Raw genomic sequence first — 24,779 nt, 5'->3', positions numbered from 1 at the left:
ATCGCCGGCACTAATTGAATATGCCTATTCTTGTCCGCTATTGCGGACAAGAATAGGACATGTTCTATTTTTTTCATGATCGGAATTGCGGACCCGGAAGTGCGGGTCCGCAATTCCGGATCTGCGCCGCACATCGTGCGGCCCCATAGAAATGATTGGGTCTGCAATTCCGTTCCGCAGAATGCGGAACTAAATTGCGGACGTGTGAATGGACCCTAAGCCTACAGCCGAGCATGGTGGGAGTTGTAGTTTTACAACAGCTGGAGGGCCTCAGGTTGAGCATCCCTGCTCTAGAAGAGGGAACTGGGCATTCTGGGGGTCATTATAGGTATTGTATAACCCCTTTAAAGAGGACCTTTCACTAGAATAAAACATCTAAACTAACTATACAGACATGGAGAGCGGCGCCCAGGGATCTCCCTGCACTTACTGTTATCCCTGGGCGCCGCTCCGTTCTCCTGGTATGGGCTCCGGTATCTTCATAGTTAGGCTCCACCCAGGGGAACCTCCAGGCGTCTCATTCTCCCATGCTGTAGCGCTGGCCAATCACAGCGCTCAGCTCATAGCCTGAGAGGGTTTTTTTTCTCTCAGGCTATGAGCTGAGCGCTGCGATTGGCCAGCGCTACAGCCTGGGAGAATGAGACGCCGGCAGGTTCCCCTGGGTGGAGCCTAACTATGAAGATACCGGAGGCTATACCGGGAGAATGGAGCGGCGCCCAGGGATAATAGTAAGTGAAGGGAGATCCCTGGGCGCCGCTCTCCATGTCTGTATAGTTAGTTTAGATGTTTTATTCTAGTGAAAGGTCCTCTTTAAGGAGCAGCACTTAACAACAATTTTACTGTTGCAGCCTTGGTAGCCTTCAGGAGGCACCAGTCTGCCATAGAAACCTAATAGCCCCCTGCAATCTTGTCATGGGGGAGCGCTTAATTACTATAGAGACATCCTATCTGCGCCATCATCCATCCTCTCACAGGTCTGACCGGAGAGCCCTCTGCGCTCACGTTCCTCTGCCATGGCTGCTGTGGCAAGGGGGGGGGGGGGGGGGGTTGGGGTGGAGCAGTTCCAGCTCCTGCTGTGGCAAGGGGGGGGGGGGGGGGTTGGGTAGGAGCAGTTCCAGCTCCATCAGCAGCAACTTGAGTCTAGAGTCGCTGATGAGCAGCTTGACCCTATGATGATCTCTTGTCTGCAGTGGTGTCTGAATCAGTTTGTATATATATTCATAAGCACTTCCTACTTTGCTCTTGCTATATATATGCTGTTAACTGTGAATAGTAATGCTTTTTAGTGCAATGTGTTTCTTTTTTTCTACTGTAATATTTTAATTTAAATGTCAGTTCTTGTTTGGAGCAATCCTAGATGCCATGGACAGAGGAACAACATTTCATTGTATTGTACAGTGACAATAAAGGCATCTTATCTTATCTTATTATCTTCTTCACCCGCCTAGTGAAGAAACTACTCACCAGCAGCTAGACATAGAGCAGAACCTGAACCAGCAGATGGTGGCATACTTGGAGTGGACCCTGCCAGCTGTCATTGAAGATCCGCTGGACTACTGGGTATCCAAACTGGATTTGTGGCTGCAACTGGCCGAGTTAGCCCTGGAAAAGCTGTCCTGCTTGGCCAGTAGTGTGGCATCAGAGTGGGTGTTTAGTGTGGCGGGGGCCATAGTTACCCCAAGAAGAACTCGCCTGTCCACCCAAAATGTGGAGAGACTGACCTTTATTAAGATGAATCAGGCGTGGATCAGCCAGGATTTCCACCCACCAATGCCTGATACATCAGATTAGATCATCCATGCTGCCTCACCCAAACCTTGACAAAAGAGACAGATTTCTTCTGGCGACCTGCCTCAACTACTATTCTGTTGCTGCCACCCGCCTGATGCCACACATCTGATGCCAAGTGCTCCTTCTTAAACCCATCATTGTCAGCGGGTATTGTTATTGCCACCCACCTCCCCAGTCTGTCGCTCTGTGGTCTCCTGATGCTGCTGCCACCTTCACACTATGTCACCTTGCCACTATGTGGCCTCCTGATGTTGCTTCCACCTCCACACGCTGTCACTGGGTCACTCTATGGTCTTCTCATGCTGCCGCAACCTCCACACTATGTCACCTTGCTACTCAGTGGTCTCCTCATGCTGCTGCTGCCACCACCACACTATGTCACATTGCCACTCTGTGGCCTCCTGATGCTGCTGCCACCTCCACACTATGTCACCGTTTCACTCTGTGGTCTCCACATGCTGCTGCCATCTCCACACTATGTCACCTTGCCACTCTGTGGTCTCATGATGCTGCCGCCACCTCCACACTGTCATTGTGCCACTCTGTGGCCTCCTCCTGATGCTGCTGCTACCGCCACCTCCAAACTCTGCCATTGTGCCACTCTGTGGCCTCCTGATGCTGCTGCTGCCACATCCACACTGTCATTGTGCCACTCTGTGGCCTCCTCATACTGCTTCCACCTCACCACTATGTCATAGGGCCACTCTGTGGACTTCTCATGCTGTTCCCACCCTCCCCACTTTATGACTGGGCCACTATTTTGGCCTTTTGGCCTGGCTGACATAATCATTTATTTGACCCTTCTTCTGATCTGTCAGAAGGAAGGAAAAATGAGACGCATAACGGATCCTGTCTCTGTAACAGCTGTAAGGCCTGTATGGTCCCATCAGAATTAGCTTGTGATTTGGTAGCCAAATGCAGGAGTGGGTACAAAACACATGCAAATATTCCATTCACGTGTCCTCTCTGTTTTGGATCCACTCCTGTTTTTTTTGGCAGTAGGACCGAGTGAAGGCGGATGCTCAACAGACATTCTGACGGATCAGAGAAAGGGCAAAATAATCAGTGATGTCGACACAAACTTACTGCTGACACCCTCTCCACTCTGTCGGGGGGCTCTACTTGTATAAGCGTTTAATAGAACAGGTTCTGTAGACATCTATGTTTATTCAGCTGACGACGGTGTAAAAGGAATGTGCTTCTTCTTGGCGCTAACATCGACCTGAAAGGCATACTTGAGTTATTTGGTGAGTTTTGGCCCCGTGACTGCCCAAATAAGTGAAGTGTGCAGTGATTCTAAGAGCAACGCCTGTCATCTGCATATCATATGGAATCACAGTATTATCTCACTACCACAGCAGACTCTCTATGTGTGTTACTGCAAAGCACAGTGTTCTACACTACTATAAAGGCTCTCTGCAGCCAGGAAATAGACGTTTTTAATTAAATTCGCCACAAATAAATTCGGATCGAACCAAATTTTTCCCCAAAAATTCGGCGAACTGGCGAATCAATTTTTTTTTTAATTCACTCATCTCTAGAAATAACTATGAGTGAGACTGTCACGGCTGAGGATGGGGGAAATCCTCAGCCGTGTGAAGCCAGGTGATGGTATGGCTGCTTGACCCAGGAGAACAGGATAGGGAGCAGGTCACCTCCTAACAGCGTCCCTACCCTGACCCTAACTCCTAACTGCATGGGCCGACCTTAAAGGTAGGAGGACCCATGCGCAGGAACCTCGGATCCCTAACTCACCCTCCGTCCAGTCCCTGCGCTAGGAGTCAGGGTAAGACGACCTACTCCTCCTAGGCACGGAGGAGCAGGAGTCTCAACGGCCAAGCTGTTGGGAAAAAGGGGAAACACAAACAGACTAATGGAAATGGCAGGTGAACTCAGTAGCTCAACCAACCTGCCACAGCCTTGCTGACTGGATCCCTAACACAGAGAATCCAGAACCATTAGCTACACAAACCAACATAGGAAAATCCCAACAGACCATCACCCAGACATGACACATACAGGTAAGCATAAACTTAATAAGACATAAAACCTGAACTTAAACCTATGACCACAGTGGTGGCTCTCACAGAGGAATGGAAAGCACAGGAGGCTGCCTCAGCTAGCAAGACTGAAGCAACCTCCTGAGCCCTGCTAGAGAGAGGGTATATATAGGCCAAAGTGGCCACACCCAAAGGTTGGACACACCCAGTGACAACACACACACACTGGGAAGGAAGTTAACCCTTCCAATGTCACAGAAGGGAAAACACACACATACATAAAGGGAAAGTGCACACAATAACATACCACACGGTGCACACAACACACACACCTAACAAAAGGTTGCTAGGTGTGACCGCATGCCAGGGCAGCAAGCTACCTAGCGACGCTCAGGCTGCTCTGCTGCTAAAAACAACTCTGGTTGCCCGCGGCAACCACAAGTGAGGCCACAGACAAGCGGCCCTCACCCGTGGTTGAACGCCCATACAAAACCGCAGGCAACCGCATGCGGTAAAGGAGTCACGGTCATGGGCATGGCCGTGACAGAGACTGGAAGTTCACCAAAAGCAGCAAGGGCGTGGGACTGGAGCACCAGGGACCAGGTGAGTATGATTCTTGTATTAGGTCAACCATGCTAGGGGGGCTAACTTAATTCCAGAGGGATCTTGATCCTGGACAACCCCTTTAACTATATTCATATTGATATTCCAAGCAAAAGAAAACTGCAACATCTATTACTGAATTTACAATATTTACATCTAGATGTGTCATGAAGTTACATTTGATTTTAATTCATTGTATTATAGAAAGGAAACAACTACATCATATTGTTTTGTTCATTTTTACAGTGGTCTCTTAAGATACAATATTAATTGGTCTTGGGGAGGCCATTGTAAGTTGAAACCATTGTAACCGGAGACCAAGACTATGTGGAAAACATTTTTCAGTTCTAAAGCCCCAAAATATCAACGTAAAAGAAGAGTTTAGCATCAAACTACTAGCTCTTATATTTTATAGTCAGTAATAGGTCCTGGAAGCTGTAAGGTACTTTCTATGGAGAGGATAAGAGATTCCTCAGGGTCTGGTACAGTACATACACAGTGTAATAAAAGAATAAAATGGAGCCGCCCTCACCTGATGTCCAAAGAAGCAACTGATCCTTACGAAAGTAAAGAGCAGAGCAGTACATGTAGTACAATACTCTACTGTAGAGAGACTCTACTAGATAGCCAGTGCAGGTGTTTTTACCAGTGAAATGCCATGTTGATTGGTTGGGTCGTCCAGTCAATTACAAAGCACAAATCAGCATTGTCTGAGACATTGGGGGACATCCATACGCCAGTCTTGATCTCCCTGCACTAGAGTGAGAGGCGCCTGATTAATTAAGAGACAGATGCCTTTTAACAAATGAGATGCCCTGCACCAAAAACTAAAGTCTACACCAGCTACAGGCTGGCATAGACTTCAGCTATAACTTCCTGGAGAAAGTTATAGTAAATGTGGCGGGTGGCACAACGCCTCAACCCCTTCTAAGCCCCCCATGTCACTTCGGAAAAGAGGCAAGAAACCTAAAAAGACATTCAAGACAATAGGGCTGAGCTGAAATACCAGTCATGGATAGTAGGGGCGATGTTTATTGTATTTTATATGTAAATAATAGATGCTGTAATTATATGGTATAACCTTTGCTTACTTAACTTTTACTTAATTTAGGTCATGCTATTTTTTTTAAGTTCATGCTTTGTTATGAGACATTTGGCAAAGGTCATAGAGGCAAAACTAATTACAGTCAACATTTATTCTGATCACAGTGACAGTTGTAGGTCACAAAATCACAGTGGAATAATCCCTGAGAGGCACAAAAATGGAAAACGTCTTGTATTGTCTGCAAACCTTTCATCTGCATTTTAAATATTGATCATTCTGTTTAATAAATGTATCTAATATGCATAAATACATAATATTGGACAATTAGATGGTAATGTAAAAAGCTCGAAGCTCCATATAACATGACAAAAATAATCTGCCAAATAAAGCAATGTATAAAACAACTATAGGAATGATTCCAGTGTGAGATTGAGCTGCATAATTTGAGGCCACCAGAATAATTAATTTGTGGGCTTCCATTCTACCAAATATCTGCAGATTACTGTCAGATTCATAGTTCTTACTTCTCTAGATTTCATATAAAATCTGATGGAGCATGATGCTATCATTTTATTTTCTGTCAGATTTACATGGAATCCGACAGTAAAAAAGACCTTGTGTCTGTGTATAAATTCAAAGGTAAATGGATGTACTGTATGGAAGACCCATTACAGCTCTATACCTAAAGGATCCAGGTTATGGGCATGTGAATGAGCCCTTACTAGCAGTGGGGGTATTACAATGAATTTGTGAGGACTATTATGAGATCAGTATTAGTCCTTGAATTGTATTGTATTCACAGCATGACCAAAAGTGGCTTAAAGGGGTTATCCACCTTCTATTAAGTGATGGCCAATCCTCACTAGTTTATTGGTAGGAGTCTGACACAATTGACAGAGCTGTCTCCTTCTGGCACCAGAGTTATTGCTGAACAGCTGATTGGGAGGGGCGCGGGGTGGGGGGTGACAGATCCCTGCCAATCGTGGGTCTTATGGTGAAAATTCAGTTTGCCATTCATACTTGTTCATTTTCTCCATTGCCAGTTGAGGAGAGGGTAGAATGGTGGCTCAGCTGTTAGCATTGCTGCCATTGCAGCCACTTGGGTTAAAAAGAGGGTCCAGATTATTTACAAAAGCCTGAGAATGATGTAAAAAAATCTAAAAAGCATACTCAGCCACCCCTGCTGTCCTGATGCTTATTGGGTCCCCACTAGTCTCTGCTTTCTGGTCTAGTCATGGCACACGGTAAATGGCAGAGAATGTCGACACTGCCAATCAGAGGCCGCAGCGGGTGACCTACCTCAGCCACTGCTCGGGTGAGTGAGCATTTCCTGTTATATACTGTGTGTCAACACTGGACTAGGAAGTTGACATTCAATAAGCACTGAAACAGCAGTAGTGGGAGTCTGTGGGTCAATGAGAAATTATTATTTTTCTTTTTAAATGTTTACACTATTCTGATGTTTTTTTCAGCGGTTTTCGTCTGTACAATTTTTGGTATATTTGCCGGGTTGAGGCCGGATCCCAACTGTTCTCCATTATAGTTTAACCCCTGACTTAAGGACCAGCGCCGTACATGTAGGGCACTGTGATCGGGCGGGTGCAGAAAATACGCCCGCCCGATCTGCGGCAGGGGTCCAGCAGTCACTGATAGCCGGACCCTTGCTGCATGCGCCGGCATCGGTGAAATCATCGATGCCAGCGCAGTAACCCTTGATGTGGCGCGGTCACCTCTGACCGTGGCATGTGCGATGTGTGGAGGGAGGGAGAGCAGTCACAACAGTCCCCGTGCTGCTGTGACAGGGAAGGCAGCCCAATGCCTTCCTTAGGCATCGTGGCTGCCTTCCATGACAGCCCCCTGAATCTTACAGGCAAACAGGCTATAATTGTATTACAGTCTGTAATACACTTACAGCCAATGCATCACCATACAGAAGTATTGTGATGCATTGTAAAGGGGATCAGACCCCCAAAAGTTGAAGTCCCAGAAAAATAAAGTGAAAAAAGTAAAAAAATTAAGTTTTACAATTTTTTTTAAAAAGTTTCAAGTAAAAAAAAAGCATCCTTTTCCCAAAATAAAGTAAAAAATTTTTGTAAAAAATAGGGAAAAAAAGAAAAGTAGACATATTAGGTATCGCCGCATCCGTATCTACCAGCTCTATAAAAATATCATATGAACTAACCCCTCAAATGAACACCGTGAATTTTTTAAAATAAAAACTGTGCTAAAAAAAACATTTTTTTGTCACCTTACATCACCAAAAGTGCAACACCAAGCGATCAAAAAGGCGTATGCCACAAATTGTACCAATCTAACCGTCACCTCATCCCGCAAACAAATATACCCTACACCGTAAAAAATAAAAATAGAAACAGTGCCACAAAAAAAAAAAGTCATATGCACCCCAAAATAGTGCTAATCTAATTGTCACCTCATCCCGCAAAAATGATACCCTACCTCAGACAATCGCCCAAAACATAAAAAAAACTATGGCTCTCAGAGTATGGAGACACTAAAACATGATTTTTTTGGTTTAAAAAATGATGTTATTGTGTAAAACTTAAATAAATAAAAAAAAGGATACATATTAGTTATTGCCACGTCTGTAACAACCGGCTCTATAAAAGCCATTTTTTGTCACCTTACATCGCAAAAAGTGTAATAAATAGTAAGCAATCAATAAGTCATATGCACCCCAAAATAGTGCCAATCAAACCGCCATCTAATCCCGCAAAAATGATACCCGACCTAAAACAATCACCCAAAACATCAGATTTGGTATTGTCGCATCCGTAACAACCTGCTCTATAAAAATACCACATGATCTAACCTGTCAGATGAACATTGTAAATAGGAAAAAAATAAAAACGGTGCCAAAACAGCTATTTTTTGTTACCTTGCCTCACAAAAAGTGTAACATAGAGCAACCAAAAATCATATGTACTCTAAAATAGTACCAACAAAACTACCACCTTATCCCATAGTTTCCAAAATAGGGTCACTTTTTGGGAGTTTCTACTCTAGAGGTGCATCAGGGGGGCTTCAAATGGGACATAGTGTCAAAAAAACAGTCCAGCAAAATCTGCCTTCCAAAAACCATATGGGGTTCCTTTCCTCCTGCGCCCTGCCGTGTGCCCGTACAGCAGTTTACGACCACATATGGGGTGTTTCTGTAAACGACAGAATCAGGGCAATTAATGTGGAGTTTTGTTTGGCTGTTAACCCTTGCTTTGTTAGTGGAAAAAAATGGATTAAAATGGAAAATCTGCCAAAAAAGTGAAATTCTGAAATTTCATGTCCATATTCCATTAATTCTTGTGCAACACCTAAAGGGTTAACAAATTTTGTAAAATCAGTTTTGAATACCTTGAGGGGTGTAATTTCAAAAATGTGGTCACTTTTTGGGAGTTTCTACTCTAGGGGTGCATTAGGGGGGCTTCAAATGTGACATGGCAGCTTCAAATTATCCCAGTGAAATCTGCCTTCCAAAAACCATATGGGGTTTCTTTCCTTCTACGCCCTGCCGTGTGCACATACAGCAGTTTACGACCACATATGGGGTGTTTCTGTAAACTACAGAAGCAGGGCAATAAATATTGAGTTTTGTTTGGCTGTTAACCCTTGCTTTGTTAGTGGAATTTTTTTTTATTAAAATGGAAAATCTTCCAAAAAAGTGAAATTTTTTAATTTCATCTCCATTTTCCATTAATTCTTGTGCAACACCTAAAGGGTTAACAAAGTTTGTAAGATCATTTTTAAATACCTTAAGGGGTCTAGTTTCTAAAATGGGGTAATTTTTGGCTGGTTTCTATTATGTAAGCCTCACAAAGTGACTTGAGACCTGAACTGGTCCTTAAAATGTAGATTTTGGAAATTTTCAGAAAAATTTCAAGATTTGCTTCTAAACCTCTAAGCCTTTTAACGTCCCCCCCCCAACAAATGGCATTCACAAAATGATCCAAACATGAAGTAGACATATGGGGAATGTAAAGTAATAACTACTTTTGGAGGTATTACTATCTATTATAAGAGTAGAACAAGGAATGTGGGCAGCACCACTATCTTAATAGTACGGACGGAGTGCCAGCGGCTGAGTCGGCGATCCACCTCCAAATAATGTAGAATAAATGAAATCCGCAGCACATCCAAGTAGTGAAGAAGTAAAAGAAGCTTTAATCACCAAGCATGCGACGTTTCAATCCTCTCAATGGGATTTTTCTCAAGCAGTGACATAGTGGGCAGTGCATTGTACATATTTAAACACATTGACATAATAAAACAATCAATGAGTAAATTACATTCAATTAGAGTAATACATTAAAAAAATCATGATAACAGCAGTATCATCAATGCAAAAATAACATTTTAGAAAATTACGTGCAGTGTTACAGTGCAAATGAAACCCAGATCAAATCCAACATACAGTATACAGAAAAAATGCTTTAATAACAATCATCATAAATTCAGGTGTGTATCATCTAGATAACCAGAAAGTGCAGGTGTACCTCAGTAGAATGATGAGATGGATCACAGGAGTGTGTGATGGAATCAATGCACATGGATCACGGCGTCTCAGACATACCAATGCGCATGTCTCAGGACCTTCCTGGGCATTCCGATCACATGATCACCCATTCCGGCCGTTCAATGAGATACGCATGTCACAGGACCTGCGAGTAGAGATATAGAAATTTGGAAATTTGCTAATTTTTCCAAATTTTTTAATTTTCCATAAATAAAAATGAAATTTTTTGACTCAATTTTACCACTGTCATGAAGTACAATATGTGACGAGAAAACAATCTCAGAATGGCCTGGATAAGTAAAAGCGTTTTAAAGTTATCACCACATAAAGTGACACATGTAAGATTTGCAAAAAATGGCCTGGTCCTTAAGGTGAAATATGGCAGGGTCCTTAAGGGGTTAAATTAATGGGGACAGACGGGAACACAGTGGTTTCCGGCAATGCTGGATCCAGAGATTGCCAGCAGGCTGTTACCTGACAGACGAGCCTGCCAAATCTCACAATGCTAGTATGAAACTAGCCTAAGATAGAAAACACCATATACAGTCAGGTCCATAAATATTAGGACATCGACATAATTCTAACATTTTTGGCTCTGAATGAAACGAACAAGATGTGCTTTAACTGCAGACTGTCAGCTTTAATTTGAGGGTATTGACATCCAAATCAGCTGAACGGCGTAAGAATTACAACAGTTTGCATATGTACCTCCCACTTGTTAAGGGACCAAAAGTAATGGGACATAATAATAATAATAATCATAAATCAAACTTTCACTTTTTAATACTTTGTTGCAAATCCTTTGCAGCCAATTACAGCCTGAAGTCTGAACGCATAGATATCACCAGACGCTTGGTTTCATCCCTGGTGATGCTCTGCCAGGCCTCTACTGCAACTGTCTTCAGTTCCTGCGTGTTCTTGGGGCATTTTCCCTTCAGTTTTGTCTTCAGCAAGTGAAATGCATGCTCAATCGGATTCAGGTCAGGTGATTGACTTGGCTATTGCATAACATTCCACTTCTTTCCCTAAAAAAAACTCTTTGGTTGCTTTTGCAGTATGCTTTGGGTCATTGTCCATCTGCACTGTTAAGCGCCGTCCAATGAGTTCTGAAGCATTTGGCTGAATATGAGCAGATACTATTGCCCGTAACACTTCAGGATTCATCCTGCTGCTTTTGTCAGCAGTCACATCATCAATAAATACAAAAGAACCAGTTCCATTGGCAGCCATACATGCCCACGCCATGACACTACCACCACCATGCTTCACTGATGAGGTGGTAGGCATAGGATCATGAGCAGTTCCTTTCCTTCTCCATACTCTTCTTTTCCCATCACTCTGGTACAAGTTGATCTTGGTCTCATCTGTCCATAGGATGTTGTTCCAGAACTGTGAAGGCTTTTTTAGATGTCATTTGGCAAACTCTAATCTGGCCTTCCTGTTTTTGAGGCTCACCAATGGTTTACATCTTGTGGTGAACCCTCTGTATTCACTCTGGTGAAGTCTTCTCTTGATTGTTGACTTTGACACACAAACATCTACCTCCTGGAGAGTGTTCTTGATCTGGCCAACTGTTGTGAAAGGGTTTTTTCACCCAGGGAAAGAATTCTTCGGTCATCCACCACAGTTGTTTTCCGTAGACTTCCGGGTCTTTTGGTGTTGCTGAGCTCACCGGTGCGTTCCTTCTTTTTAAGAATGTTCCAAACAGTTGTTTTGGCCACGCCTAATGTTTTTGCTCTCTCTGATGGGTTTGTTTTGTTTTTTTAGCCTAATGATGGCTTGCTTCACTGATAGTGACAGCTCTTTGGATCTCATCTTGAGAGTTGACAGCAACAGATTCCAAATGCAAATAGCACACTTGAAATTAACTCTGGACCTTTTATCTGCTCATTGTAATTGGGATAATGAGGGAATAACACACAACTGGCCATGGAACAGCTGAGAAGCCAATTGTCCCCTTACTTTTGGTCCCTTAACAAGTGGGAGGCATATATGCAAACTGTTGTAATTCCTACACCGTTCACCTGATTTGGATGTAAATACCCTCAAATTAAAGCTGCAGTTAAAGCACATCTTGTTCGTTTCATTTAAAATCCATTGTGGTGGTGTATAGAGCCAAAAATGTTAGAATTGTGTCGATGTACCAATATTTATGGACCTGACTGTATATTATCTTTCGTTTAGAGTTGTTTGGGTACATATACAAATACTGTGTGTGTATATAAATATATATATATATTTTTTTATATATATATATTTTTTAATTATTTATAGTATTAAATGTTACATAGTTAATATGGTTGAAAAAAGACAAACGTCCATAAAATTCAACCAAGGGATAGGTGGGGACGCGAGTCCCAGAAGGAAGTGAGACTCATATTTCTACACGTTTTCATAAGCATTTATGCTTTTTACTTTTAAGAATTCGTCTAAATCGTTTTTGAAACTGTCCACTGTTCCTGCTGTGACCACGTCCTGAGGAAGTCTATTCCACAGATTCACAGTTCTTACTTAAAGTGGAGACTGAACTTTTTCTTCTTCAGTTGGAGGCAGTGCCCCCTTGTCTTTCGAGCACATTTTACATGGAGCAGCTTTTCGCCGTATTTTTTGTATGGCCCATTTATATACTTGTACAGGTTAATCATGTCCCTCCTTAGACGTCTCTTCTCAAGACTAAATAAATTCAATTCTTTTAATCTTTCTTCATAACTAAGACCCTCCATGCCCCTTATCATTTTAGTCGCTCTCCTCTGTACTTTTTCCAGCTGCAGTGCATCCTTTCTATGTACTGGTGCCCAGAACTGGACTGCATATTCCAGATGAGGCCGCACCAGCGCTTTGTAAAGTGGTAGTATTACATCCCTGCCCCGCGAGTCCATGCCTCGTTTAATGCATGACAATATCCTGGTGGACTTAGAAGCAGCTGATTGACATTGTGTGCTGTAATTTAATCTACCATCCACAAGGACCCCCCAATCCTTCTCTATAAGTGACTGTCCCAGTGTTACATCACCTAGGACGTATGAAGGACAGAGATTATTACTACCAAGATGCATAACTTTACATTTGTCCACATTGAACCTCATTTGCCAAGTTGATGCCCAATCACTCAGAGTGTTCAAGTCAGCTTGTAGTTTGTAGACATCTTCCATAGACCGTACAGTTCTACACAGCTTAGTGTTATCTGCAAAAATAGATATGGTGCTATTAATCCCGTCCTCAATATCATTAATAAATAAATTAAATAATAAAGGGCCCAGCACTGAACCTTGGGGTACACTACTTATAACCTGGGACCATTCTGAATAGGAATCATTGACCACAACTCTCTGGACACAGTCCTTCAGCCAGTTTTCAATCCAATTACAAACTATACTTTCCAAGCCAATAGACCTTACTTTACTTATTAAGCGTCTATGAGGGACAGTATTACAAGCCTTTTGCAAAATCCAGAAACACTACATCCACAGCCGCCCCTCTGTCCAGGTTTGTACTTACCTCCTCATGAAAAAAATCAGGTTAGCCTGACAACTTCTGTCCTTGTTAAACCCATGCTGGTTATCACTTATAATATTATTTATAGTCACATACTCCTGTATATAGTCCTTCAAACATTTTTCCCACAACAGAAGTTAAACTAACTGGTCTATAATTACCTGTGGAGGACCTTGATCCTTTTTTGAATATAGGCACCACGTTTGTCTTGCGCCAATCACTTGGCACTGTACCAGTCCCTAGAGAATCCTTAAAAATTATAAACAGGGGCACAGCAATGACTGAACAGAGCTCTTTAACCACCTCAGGACCGCCGTACGCAGGATTGCGTCTTTGCGGCGGTCCTGTTGTTCTGGGTGGACGCGCCGATGCGTCCTCTCGCGAGACGCAAGATTTCGTGCATTGCCGGCCCGCGCATGCGCATCGCGGGCCGGCAAAAGTTAAAGAAGTATTTCGTCACCAGCCTGCCAGCAACGATCATTGGCTGGCAGGCTGGCGATTTTCAAAAAATCGAATCAGAAGCCAGATAACAGATCATATTAGTAAATATGATCTGTTATATGGCTTGTCTGCTCCTGTGCTGGTCCTTTTCGTCGGTTGGATCCAGCAGAGGAGCAGACTTCACAGTGAGTAGCACCAACACCACACTTTAGCCCCAGATCACCCCCCTGCACCCCAATTAACCCTTTGATCACCCCTTTGATCGCCCCTGTCAATCACTATTGAAAGGAAAAAAAGTGATCAGTGTAAACTGTCACTTTTTTTTTTTCACTAGTATTGGCTGTTAGGTTTTAGGGATAGTTTAGGCCCCTTGGTTAGGTAGTTAGCGTCAGTTAGCGCCCAGCCCACCGCACCGCAGTCACTTTTATTCGCTGATTAGCGTATCGCTAATCAGCATTTGTACTTTTATAGTATCTGTAAGTGATCAAAACTGATCACGGTCAGATCTATAATAGTATTAGTGTCACTTTAGTTCGCCCTCCACCCAAAACGCAGTGTTTGCCCGATCAGGCCTGATCGGTCGCCCACACGTGCGTTCACCCACGCCCGCCCCACCGCAGTGACAAAAAAAATTTTGTTTTTTGATCACTGCACATTCACTTTACAAGCACTGCGGCGATAAAAAAATCAGTTTTGATATTTTTTATCAACCGCAGCAGCCTCCGGTACTTCGCTAGCCTCCCCTTTGTAAGAGAGGTTTGCTTTTTTTCTTGGGTAGTCTCAGGGAATACCCCTAAATTTAGTAGTCCAAATGTCAAACAGGGGGTATTCTTCTGAAGAGGCCTACAGGATTCTGACCCAGTCGGATGAGGAGTGGGAACCCTCATCTGATGAATCTAGCGGGTCAGAATATGAACCTGTGGAAAGCAGTGGCTCTCTGACCCAAAGTTCGGACGAGGAGGTGGAGGTCCCTGGCAGCACCAGGCGTACCCGGCCCCGTGTCGCTAGACCACAGGTTACGCAGGATCCGTTTCAAGAGCAGCAGAGTGGGGCTGTCGCTGCCGGATCACGTGGTGAGGCATACACCAGCAGCGCAGCCCTTCCTGGACCTAGTACCAGCACTGCCGTACAACATGGTGACGTGGCGAGCACCAGAAGGGCAGTTGAAGCTGGTACGGTGGCACGTGCACTAGTTACCCCGTCGCAGCCACCGCGCAGACAGGCCCGTAGAGCCCCTAGAATCCCTGAGGTGCTGGCAAACCCTGATTGGCAGTCACCAACTTCAGCCGCACCTGTAGTTCCCCCTTTCACCGCCCAGTCTGGAGTTCGGGTTGAGACGGCTCAAATCGGTTCGGCCCTGGGATTTTTTGAGCTGTTCTTGACTGCGGAGCTCTTGGACTTAGTCGTGGCAGAAACAAATCGGTATGCCACACAATTTATATCCGCCAACCCGGGAAGCTCTTATGCCCAGTCTTTCCGGTGGAAACCAGTCCAAGTTTCCGAAATTAAAATTTTTTTGGGCCTTCTCCTCAACATGGGTCTAACTAAAAAGCATGAATTGCGGTCATATTGGTCCACGAACCCAATTCATCACATGCCCATGTTCTCTGCTGCTATGTCCAGGACACGATTTGAGACCATCCTACGTTTTCTGCATTTTAGCGACAACACCACCTCCCGTGCCAGAGGCCACCCAGCTTTTGACCGGCTCCACAAAATTCGGCCCCTCATAGACCATTTCAACCAGAAATTTGCAGATTTGTATACCCCTGAGCAAAACATCTGCGTAGACGAGTCCCTAATACATTTTACCGGGCGCCTTGGCTTCAAACAATACATCCCAAGCAAGCGTGCCCGGTATGGGGTCAAATTGTATAAGCTCTGTGAAAGGGCCACAGGCTATACCCACAAATTTCGGATCTATGAGGGAAAAGATCAGACCCTGGAGCCGGTCGGTTGCCCTGACTACCTGGGGAGCAGTGGGAAGACAGTCTGGGACTTGGTGTCACCCTTATTCGGCAAGGGGTACCATCTTTATGTGGACAATTTCTACACAAGTGTGGCCCTCTTTAGGCATTTGTTTCTAGAACGGATTTGCGCCTGTGGCACCGCGCGAACTAGTCGCGTGGGCTTCCCCCAACGGCTTGTAACCACCCGTCTTGCAAGGGGGGAGAGGGCTGCCTTGTGTAACGAAGAACTGCTCGCGGTGAAATGGAGAGACAAGCGTGACGTTTACATGCTCTCCTCCATTCACGCAGACACGACAATCCAAATTGAAAGGGCAACCCGTGTCATTGAAAAGCCCCTCTCAGTCCACGACTATAATGCGCTCATGGGAGGGGTGGACTTCAATGACCAGATGTTGGCTCCCTATTTAGTTTCCCGCAGAACCAGACGCTGGTATAAGAAGGTGTCTGTATATTTAATTCAATTGGCGCTGTATAATAGTTTTGTTCTCTACAGTAAGGCTGGGAGAACACGATCCTTCCTCAAATTCCAGGAAGAGATCATCGAGAACCTCCTTTACCCAGGAGGTTCCGTGGCCCCATCCACCAGTGTAGTTAGCCGTCTACACGAGCGACATTTCCCCAGTGTCGTTGCTGGTACCTCAACCCAACCGCCACCCCGAAAAAAATGTTGTGTCTGTAGCAGGAGTGGAATAAGGCGTGACACCCGCTATTTCTGTCCTGACTGTCCTGACCACCCTGCCCTATGCTTTGGTGAGTGTTTCCGGAAGTACCACACACAGGTACACCTAGCATAGGGATTGCATCTCACAGGACAGGCACACAGGGCTATTAGGGCCCTTTTACTCACAGCTGCTGCAAACCTCTCCTTTCACCTGGGATAAAGTGCATAATGTACTTCGCCACATCTTTGGGCAATTTGCGCTTTGCACATTGTCCCATGGGGAAGGAGAGGTTTGTTCTATAAAGGTAAAAAAAACTAAACAAAAAAAAAAATTACCGGTAAGTAAAAAAGTTAAACGTTCAGTTAAAAAAGTTAAAAAAAAGTTTCTATGTTCTGTTCAACAGTTAATAAATTTATTGCGTTGCGGCCTGGTTTTTTCTTTTTTGTTTTGTTTTTTTTACCTTTCAGGTGGACCAACCGATCGACTAGCTGCAGCACTGATGTGCATTCTGACAGAAGCATTGCGCTGCTGTCAGATTACACGCAAGTCGGTGTATGCGGCGCTGCAAGACGAGATTTCTCCTCTGCAGTAAAAGATATGTTTGCCGAGGCATATGAGCTGAGGAGGTGGCGGTGTTCATATACTTTGGCAAACACTTTGTATATATAAAAAAAAAAATCCCGGCAATGATTTATTCATCCACATCGATTGATGTGAATGGAGAAATCTGGTTTGCCAGGGCATACGAGCTGAAGTGGGTATGGATGTTGGGCGGAGCTCCTATGTCCTGGCAGACGCCTTTCCCCTCCTTTTTTTTTTTTTGGCAGAGATTTTTTCATCCACATTGATCGATGCGAATGAAGAAATCTGTGCCGTTCATTTTTTTCTTTCAGCCCAGAGGCTGAACGGAAAAAAAAAATCTCATTACCCGTATGCTCAATATAAGGAGAATAGCAGAAACTCCTAATGCTGGGCATACATGTAATGATTGTGGAGACCCTCAAATGCCAGGGCAGTACAAACACCCCACAAATAACACCATTTTGGAAAGAAGACACCCCAAGGTATTCGCTGAGGGGCATATTGAGTCCATGAAAGATTGAAATTTTTGTCCCAAGTTAGCGGAAAGGGAGACTTTGTGAGAACAAAATCAAAAAAATCAATTTCCGCTAACTTGTGCCAAAATTATTTTTTTTCTATGAACTCGCCATGCCCCTCATTGAATACCTTGGGGTGTCTTCTTTCCAAAATGGGGTCACATGTGGGGTATTTATACTGCCCTGGCATTTTAGGGGCCCCAAAGCGTGAGAAGAAGTCTGGTATCCAAATGTCTAAAAATGCCCTCCTAAAAGGAATTTGGGCCCCTTTGCCCACCTAGGCTGCAAAAAAGTGTCACACATGTGGTATCTCCGTATTCAGCAGAAGTTGGGGAATATGTTTTGGGGTGTCATTTTACATATACCCATGCTGGGTGAGATAAATATCTTGGTCAAATGCCAACTTTGTATAAAAAAAATGGGAAAAGTTGTCTTTTGCCAAGATATTTATCTCACCCAGCATGGGTATATGTAAAATGACACCCCAAAACACATTCCCCACCTTCTCCTGAGTACGGAGATACCAGATGTGTGACACTTTTTTGCAGCCTAGGTGGGCAAAGGGGCCCACATTCCAAAGAGCACCTTTCAGATTTCACAGGTCATTTACCTACTTACCAGACATTAGGGCCCCTGGAAAATGCCAGGGCAGTATAACTACCCCACAAGTGACCCCATTTTGGAAAGAAGACACCCCAAGGTATTCCGTGAGGGGCATGGCAAGTTCCTAGAATTTTTTATTTTTTGTCACAAGTTAGTGGAAAATGATGATTTTTTTTTTTTTTTTTCTTACAAAGTCTCATATTCCACTAACTTGTGACAAAAAATAAAAACTTCCATGAACTCACTATGCCCATCAGCGAATACCTTGGGGTCTCTTCTTTCCAAAATGGGGTCACTTGTGGGGTAGTTATACTGCCCTGGCATTCTAGGGGCCCAAATGTGTGGTAAGGAGTTTGAAATCAAATTCAGTAAAAAATGACGAGTGAAATCCGAAAGGTGCTCTTTGGAATATGGGCCCCTTTGCCCACCTAGGCTGCAAAAAAGTGTCACACATCTGGTATCTCCGTACTCAGGAGAAGGTGGGGAATGTGTTTTGGGGTGTCATTTTATATATACCCATGCTGGGTGAGAGAAATATCTTGGCAAAAGACAACTTTTCCCATTTTTTTATACAAAGTTGTCATTTGACCAAGATATTTATCTCACCCAGCATGGGTATATGTAAAAAGACACCCCAAAACACATTCCTCAACTTCTCCTGAGTACGGGGATACCAGATGTGTGACACTTTTTTGCAGCCTAGGTGGGCAAAGGGGCCCATATTCCAAAGAGCACCTTTCGGATTTCACAGGTCAATTTTTACTGAATTTGATTTCAAACTCCTTACCACACATTTGGGCCCCTAGAATGCCAGGGCAGTATAACTACCCCACAAGTGACCCCATTTTGGAAAGAAGAGACCCCAAGGTATTCGCTGATGGGCATAGTGAGTTCATGGGAGTTTTTATTTTTTGTCACAAGTTAGTGGAATATGAGACTTTGTATGAAAAAAAAAAAAAAAAAAAAAAAATCATCATTTTCCACTAACTTGTGACAAAAAATAAAAAATTCTAGGAACTCGCCATGCCCCTCACGGAATACCTTGGGGTCTCTTCTTTCCAAAATGGGGTCACTTGTGGGGTAGTTATACTGCCCTGGCATTCTAGGGGCCCGAATGTGTGGTAAGGAGTTTGAAATCAAATTCAGTAAAAAATGACGAGTGAAATCCGAAAGGTGCTCTTTGGAATATGGGCCCCTTTGCCCACCTAGGCTGCAAAAAAGTGTCACACATCTGGTATCTCCGTACTCAGGAGAAGGTGGGGAATGTGTTTTGGGGTGTCATTTTATATATACCCATGCTGGGTGAGAGAAATATCTTGGCAAAAGACAACTTTTCCCATTTTTTTATACAAAGTTGTCATTTGACCAAGATATTTATCTCACCCAGCATGGGTATATGTAAAAAGACACCCCAAAACACATTCCTCAACTTCTCCTGAGTACGGGGATACCAGATGTGTGACACTTTTTTGCAGCCTAGGTGGGCAAAGGGGCCCATATTCCAAAGAGCACCTTTCGGATTTCACAGGTCATTTTTTACTGAATTTGATTTCAAACTCCTTACCACACATTTGGGCCCCTAGAATGCCAGGGCAGTATAACTACCCCACAAGTGACCCCATTTTGGAAAGAAGAGACCCCAAGGTATTCGCTGATGGGCATAGTGAGTTCATAGAACTTTTTATTTTTTGTCACAAGTTAGTGGAATATGAGACTTTGTAAGAAAAAAAAAAAAAAAATCATCATTTTCCGCTAACTTGTGACAAAAAATAAAAAGTTCTATGAACTCACTATGCCCATCAGCGAATACCTTAGGGTGTGTACTTTCATAAATGGGGTCATTTGTGGGGTGTTTGTACTGTCTGGGCATTGTAGAACCTCAGGAAACATGACAGGTGCTCAGAAAGTCAGAGCTGCTTCAAAAAGCGGAAATTCACATTTTTGTACCATAGTTTGTAAACGCTATAACTTTTACCCAAACCATTTTTTTTCTACCCAAACATTTTTTTTTTATCAAAGACATGTAGAACTATAAATTTAGAGCAAAATTTCTATATGGATGTCGTTTTTTTTTGCAAAATTTTACAAGTGAAAGTGAAAAATGTCATTTTTTTTGCAAAAAAATCGTTAAATTTCGATTAATAACAAAAAAAGTAAAAATGTCAGCAGCAATGAAATACCACCAAATGAAAGCTCTATTAGTGAGAAGAAAAGGAGGTAAAATTCATTTGGGTGGTAAGTTGCATGACCGAGCAATAAACGGTGAAAGTAGTGTAGGTCAGAAGTGTAAAAAGTGGCCTGGTCTTTCAGGGTGTTTAAGCACTGGGGGCTGAGGTGGTTAAGCACTCTTGGGTGTAATCCATCTGGACCTGGAATTTGGTTCACATTTACCCTATTTAACTTCTCTTGGACCAGATCTACAGTTAGCCAATTCAGTATATCACTGGATATACTAACAACCCCGGCGCCACAGATATCAGCTCCTTTCTCTTCTTTTGCATATACAGAGCTAAAAAAAACTTATTTAGGAACTCTGCCTTTTCTTTATCTTCAGTGACTAACCCCCCTTTACCATTATTTAGGGGTGCTCCGACCTAGGTTTTTTAGCATTTATATATTTAAAAAACTTTTTGGGATTTGTTTTGCTTTCTTTTGCTACCTGCTGTTCATTTTGTATCTTTGCAAATTTCATCTCCTTTTTGCAGATTTTATTAAGCCCTTTGTAATCTTCTTGTAACGCTACAGCTGACCCCACAGATTTGCATTTTTTAAATGCCCTCTTTTTGTCTTTTATTGCTCTTTTTACAGTAGCTGTAAGCCACGGAGGAAGGGTTTAATTTTAGCCGTTTATACTTGTTACCTAAAAGGGATAAATTTTTTAGTGCAATTACTCAATGTGGATTTGAAGCTCTCCCATTTATCATCTGTATTATTTTGTGACAGTAACTGCTCCCAGTCTATGCCCTGAAATGCTGCCCTCAACCCAGGGAAATTAGCCTTTTTGAAATTTAGTGTCTTTGCTCTGCCTGACAGAGTTTGCTTTTAATAGTTTAGGGGGAATATAATTATACAGTAACATTACCAACAAGCTCTGCATCATTAGAAATGACCAGATCCAACAGAGCATCGGCCCTAGTGGGATCTTCTACAAACTGGCCCATAAAGTGGTCCTGCAGCAAGTTGAGGAATTTTCTCCCCTTTGCAGTTCAGGCAGAACCATGACCCCAGTCAATGTCTGGGAAGTTAAAATCTCCCATTATGACTACTGCACAAGCCTGTGCCGCCCGCTCTATTTGGTTATACAGTTGCATTTCTATCTCTTCTGTGATGTTAGGGGGTCTATAGATTACACCAAGTATTTTTTCAGTGTTTATATCCCTTTGAACTTCCACCCATAAGGTTTCCACATCCTCACCATCCTCACCCACTATTGCCTCTTTCACACTTGTCTTCAGATCACTCCTCTCATACAGGCACACACCACCACCTTTTCTATTGACCCAGTCTTTCCTAAATAGTGTAAAACCCTCAATATTAACAGCCCAGTCATGCAAAGAGTCCAGCCATGTCTCAGTCACACCAACTACATCTATGTGTTCTTCTAGTACCATAGCCTCCCGCTCCCCCATTTTGCTAGCTAGACTTCTGGCATTTGTGAAAGTACTTTATTAAATTACTATTACCTGTAAAGTGATTATCCGGGATTTTTTGGTTACCTTGTTTTTTTTTTTGTATGTAACAGGTTCTTGCTACCAGCATTTCTATTTTTTATAAATGTATAGTTATGTCCAGTCTTCTCCCTATTTTCCTTACTAACCCCAGCCCCCACTAAATCCCCACTGTCCCCTTCTTTAACCCACTCTCTATCTACACTATCAACCCCTTATTAGTATGATACCTCCCCCCTCCAGATCATAGTTTAAAAGCTCCTCCAGCCATCTAACCATTTTTTCCCCCAGGGAAGTTGCACCTTCCCCATTGAGGTACAGCCCATCCCTACTGTAGAGCCTGTAACCGACCTCGAAGTCGGCCCAGTTCTCCATGAACCCAAACCCTTCCTTCCTGTGAATGTTCCTTATAAAATGTTGCTATCGCTACTGGATAAAAAGAGTTGGGGTTGATTAGTAATTGGAAATGTATTGCTTTCAGCTAGAAAAATAGTTACATGTAATTGGATCTCTGCAAGAGGTCCTATAATAGACAAATGGATCTGCTATGCCTCTACTGTTATCTTGATTCATTATATGGATGGCTCTGAAAAAAAGAAACCTGTAATTATATATTTTTTTACCTTCATTTGGGATTGGGGTTGGGTGGAGAGGAAATAGGGGGGGATGTATATTCTTATATTCTTTATGTAATTTGTGATATAATAACGGGAACAATGTAATGTTGTGTTTCATTTTTTTTAACCTTTTGCTTAGAGCTGCACGACTATATATACATCATGGGAGTAAGCTGTTATCTTAACCTGATGTATAAAAGCATTAGGTTAAATTACAATCTGCCAGTGCCCTGTGGCACAGCAGGTCTCTGTGACCACACTATCATTAGACAGCTGCAATCACAGTAAGTATCCCGGAGATCAGCCAAAGTAGTCTCCCGACGTGGCATCTCTGTGTACAGTGATACATCACACTGTAAAGTCAAAAAGCCGGAAGGGCAGCACTCTTAAAAAAATGAAATAAAAAAAGTTTTAAAAAATATAAAAAATAATAAATTAATAAAAAGTGAAAGAAAATACAAATGTTATAGCTATAGTTACTAGTTTTAGCAAAAGGATAGCAGACTATGTCCACACACACATATTTTTTAGCTTTAGCAATAGTATAGCAGACTTTGTGTGTAAAATATACAAACATTAATTTTTTGTGCATAAAATATACAAATGCACACATTTTTCATTTATAAAAAAATAAAAGCCAAAAGCTTAAAATGTCCAAATATCCCCAAGATGAATACCTTAGGGGGTCGGTCAACATTAAAAGTCATTTTGAAGGAGTTTCTAATGTTTTGCCGCTGTACAACATCTGTACTGTTTAAAGCACAGCATGCTCTAGGTATGGCAAATATTTTTTTCATTTTTCTGAATGAAACGGAGGCCATACAAGCATTTTTTGCTACTGCCCTTTTGGTTAAATTGGTGGCCTTATTTTGTCTTTCTGGCTTCTTATCTCAAAGCAGCATGCTGGAGCTCTTGGTACAGTACATTTTCAGACAAAAACTTCTGTATAGGAGAAATATACTTTAACGCAAATGCTAGTAAAAAGACACAGTAGGGGAGATTTATGATCTCCATATGCCTATGTATGTCTTAACATAAATTTAGCACCAGGGGTACTGAGGATATCACAACCAGCGTTGTAAACATCCTTCTTCATAAATCCCCCACTGTGAACAAAAAATGCTACAAAAACCACCACAGAAAACAAGCCAGAAAACCGCAGGTGGACAAAAAAAACACAAGCAGTTAGTCAGAGATTTTTTTTTAGTGGCAAAAAAATACCAGCACTTAATTCATGTATGTAAGGACCCCAAGGGTGGCTGCACATGTTGCAGATTTATGTGCAGAAAATCTGCATGAAAAAAACACAAAAAACACAAAATTTTGTGTGTTTTTTATGTGGTTTTCGTTGCAGATTTTTATGCAGATTTCTTGTTAACAACCCTATTGAAAAACCACAATACAGAATGTGCAGACTTGCACAAACAATTGACATGCTGCAGATTTTAAAATTTGCTGTATTACGCTGCATTTTTCGGCATGAAATCTCAAAGCACACCATGTGTAGCCACTCTTAGGGCAGTGTCAGATAGAGCTTTTTGCGGCAGTTTTGATTCAGTTTTTTGAGCCAAAGGCAGAAGAAGATCTAGCAGGAATGAGAAGTATAGTTCCTTTCTTTATATTTCTCCTTCCTTTGCAACCAAAAACTGCCACAAAGGCTGTCTGTGAATTCACTTTCAGGGAATGGCCACAAATGAAGGATTTTATGAAGTTTTTTAAGCCAAAAGTGTGGGTTATAAAAGGATAGAAATTATAAAGGACAGGACTAATTCTCTTTTTTAAACCAATCCTGAGGCTAGGTTCACTGGTGACTGAAAATCCAGTGGCAACAAAACTCAAATCTGCAGCTAATCAGTGACAGTTTATTCAGCATTTTTTTTGCAAAGATTTATAAAAAATAAAACATAGCTTAAAGGGGTAATTGCTGGATTTGTGAAAAGTTATACCTCATCAAGAGGATAGGGGATAACTATTAGATTGGTGGGCTTACCACTTGGACAGATAGATACACAGACAGACAGATAGATTGATAGATAGATAAAAATAGAGATAAGTTGACAAAGACAGATGGACAGAACAGGTTGATCTTTGATATACACTACTACAATGAGCTCTTACTTTGAAATATATTGCCCTTTTATGACCTATGTCCTTCTTATCACTGTTGTAGAACAGTTCATTGTGACCAGAGAGCAGAATCCCAGGTTTAGACATGAAATAATAACCTCGGCAGCACAATGATACAATACACACACTTATAGT

Source organism: Bufo bufo, chromosome 5 (assembly GCF_905171765.1).
Source record: "Bufo bufo chromosome 5, aBufBuf1.1, whole genome shotgun sequence".
NCBI lineage: Eukaryota > Metazoa > Chordata > Amphibia > Anura > Bufonidae > Bufo > Bufo bufo.
Note: the sequence above shows the minus strand (reverse complement) of the source record.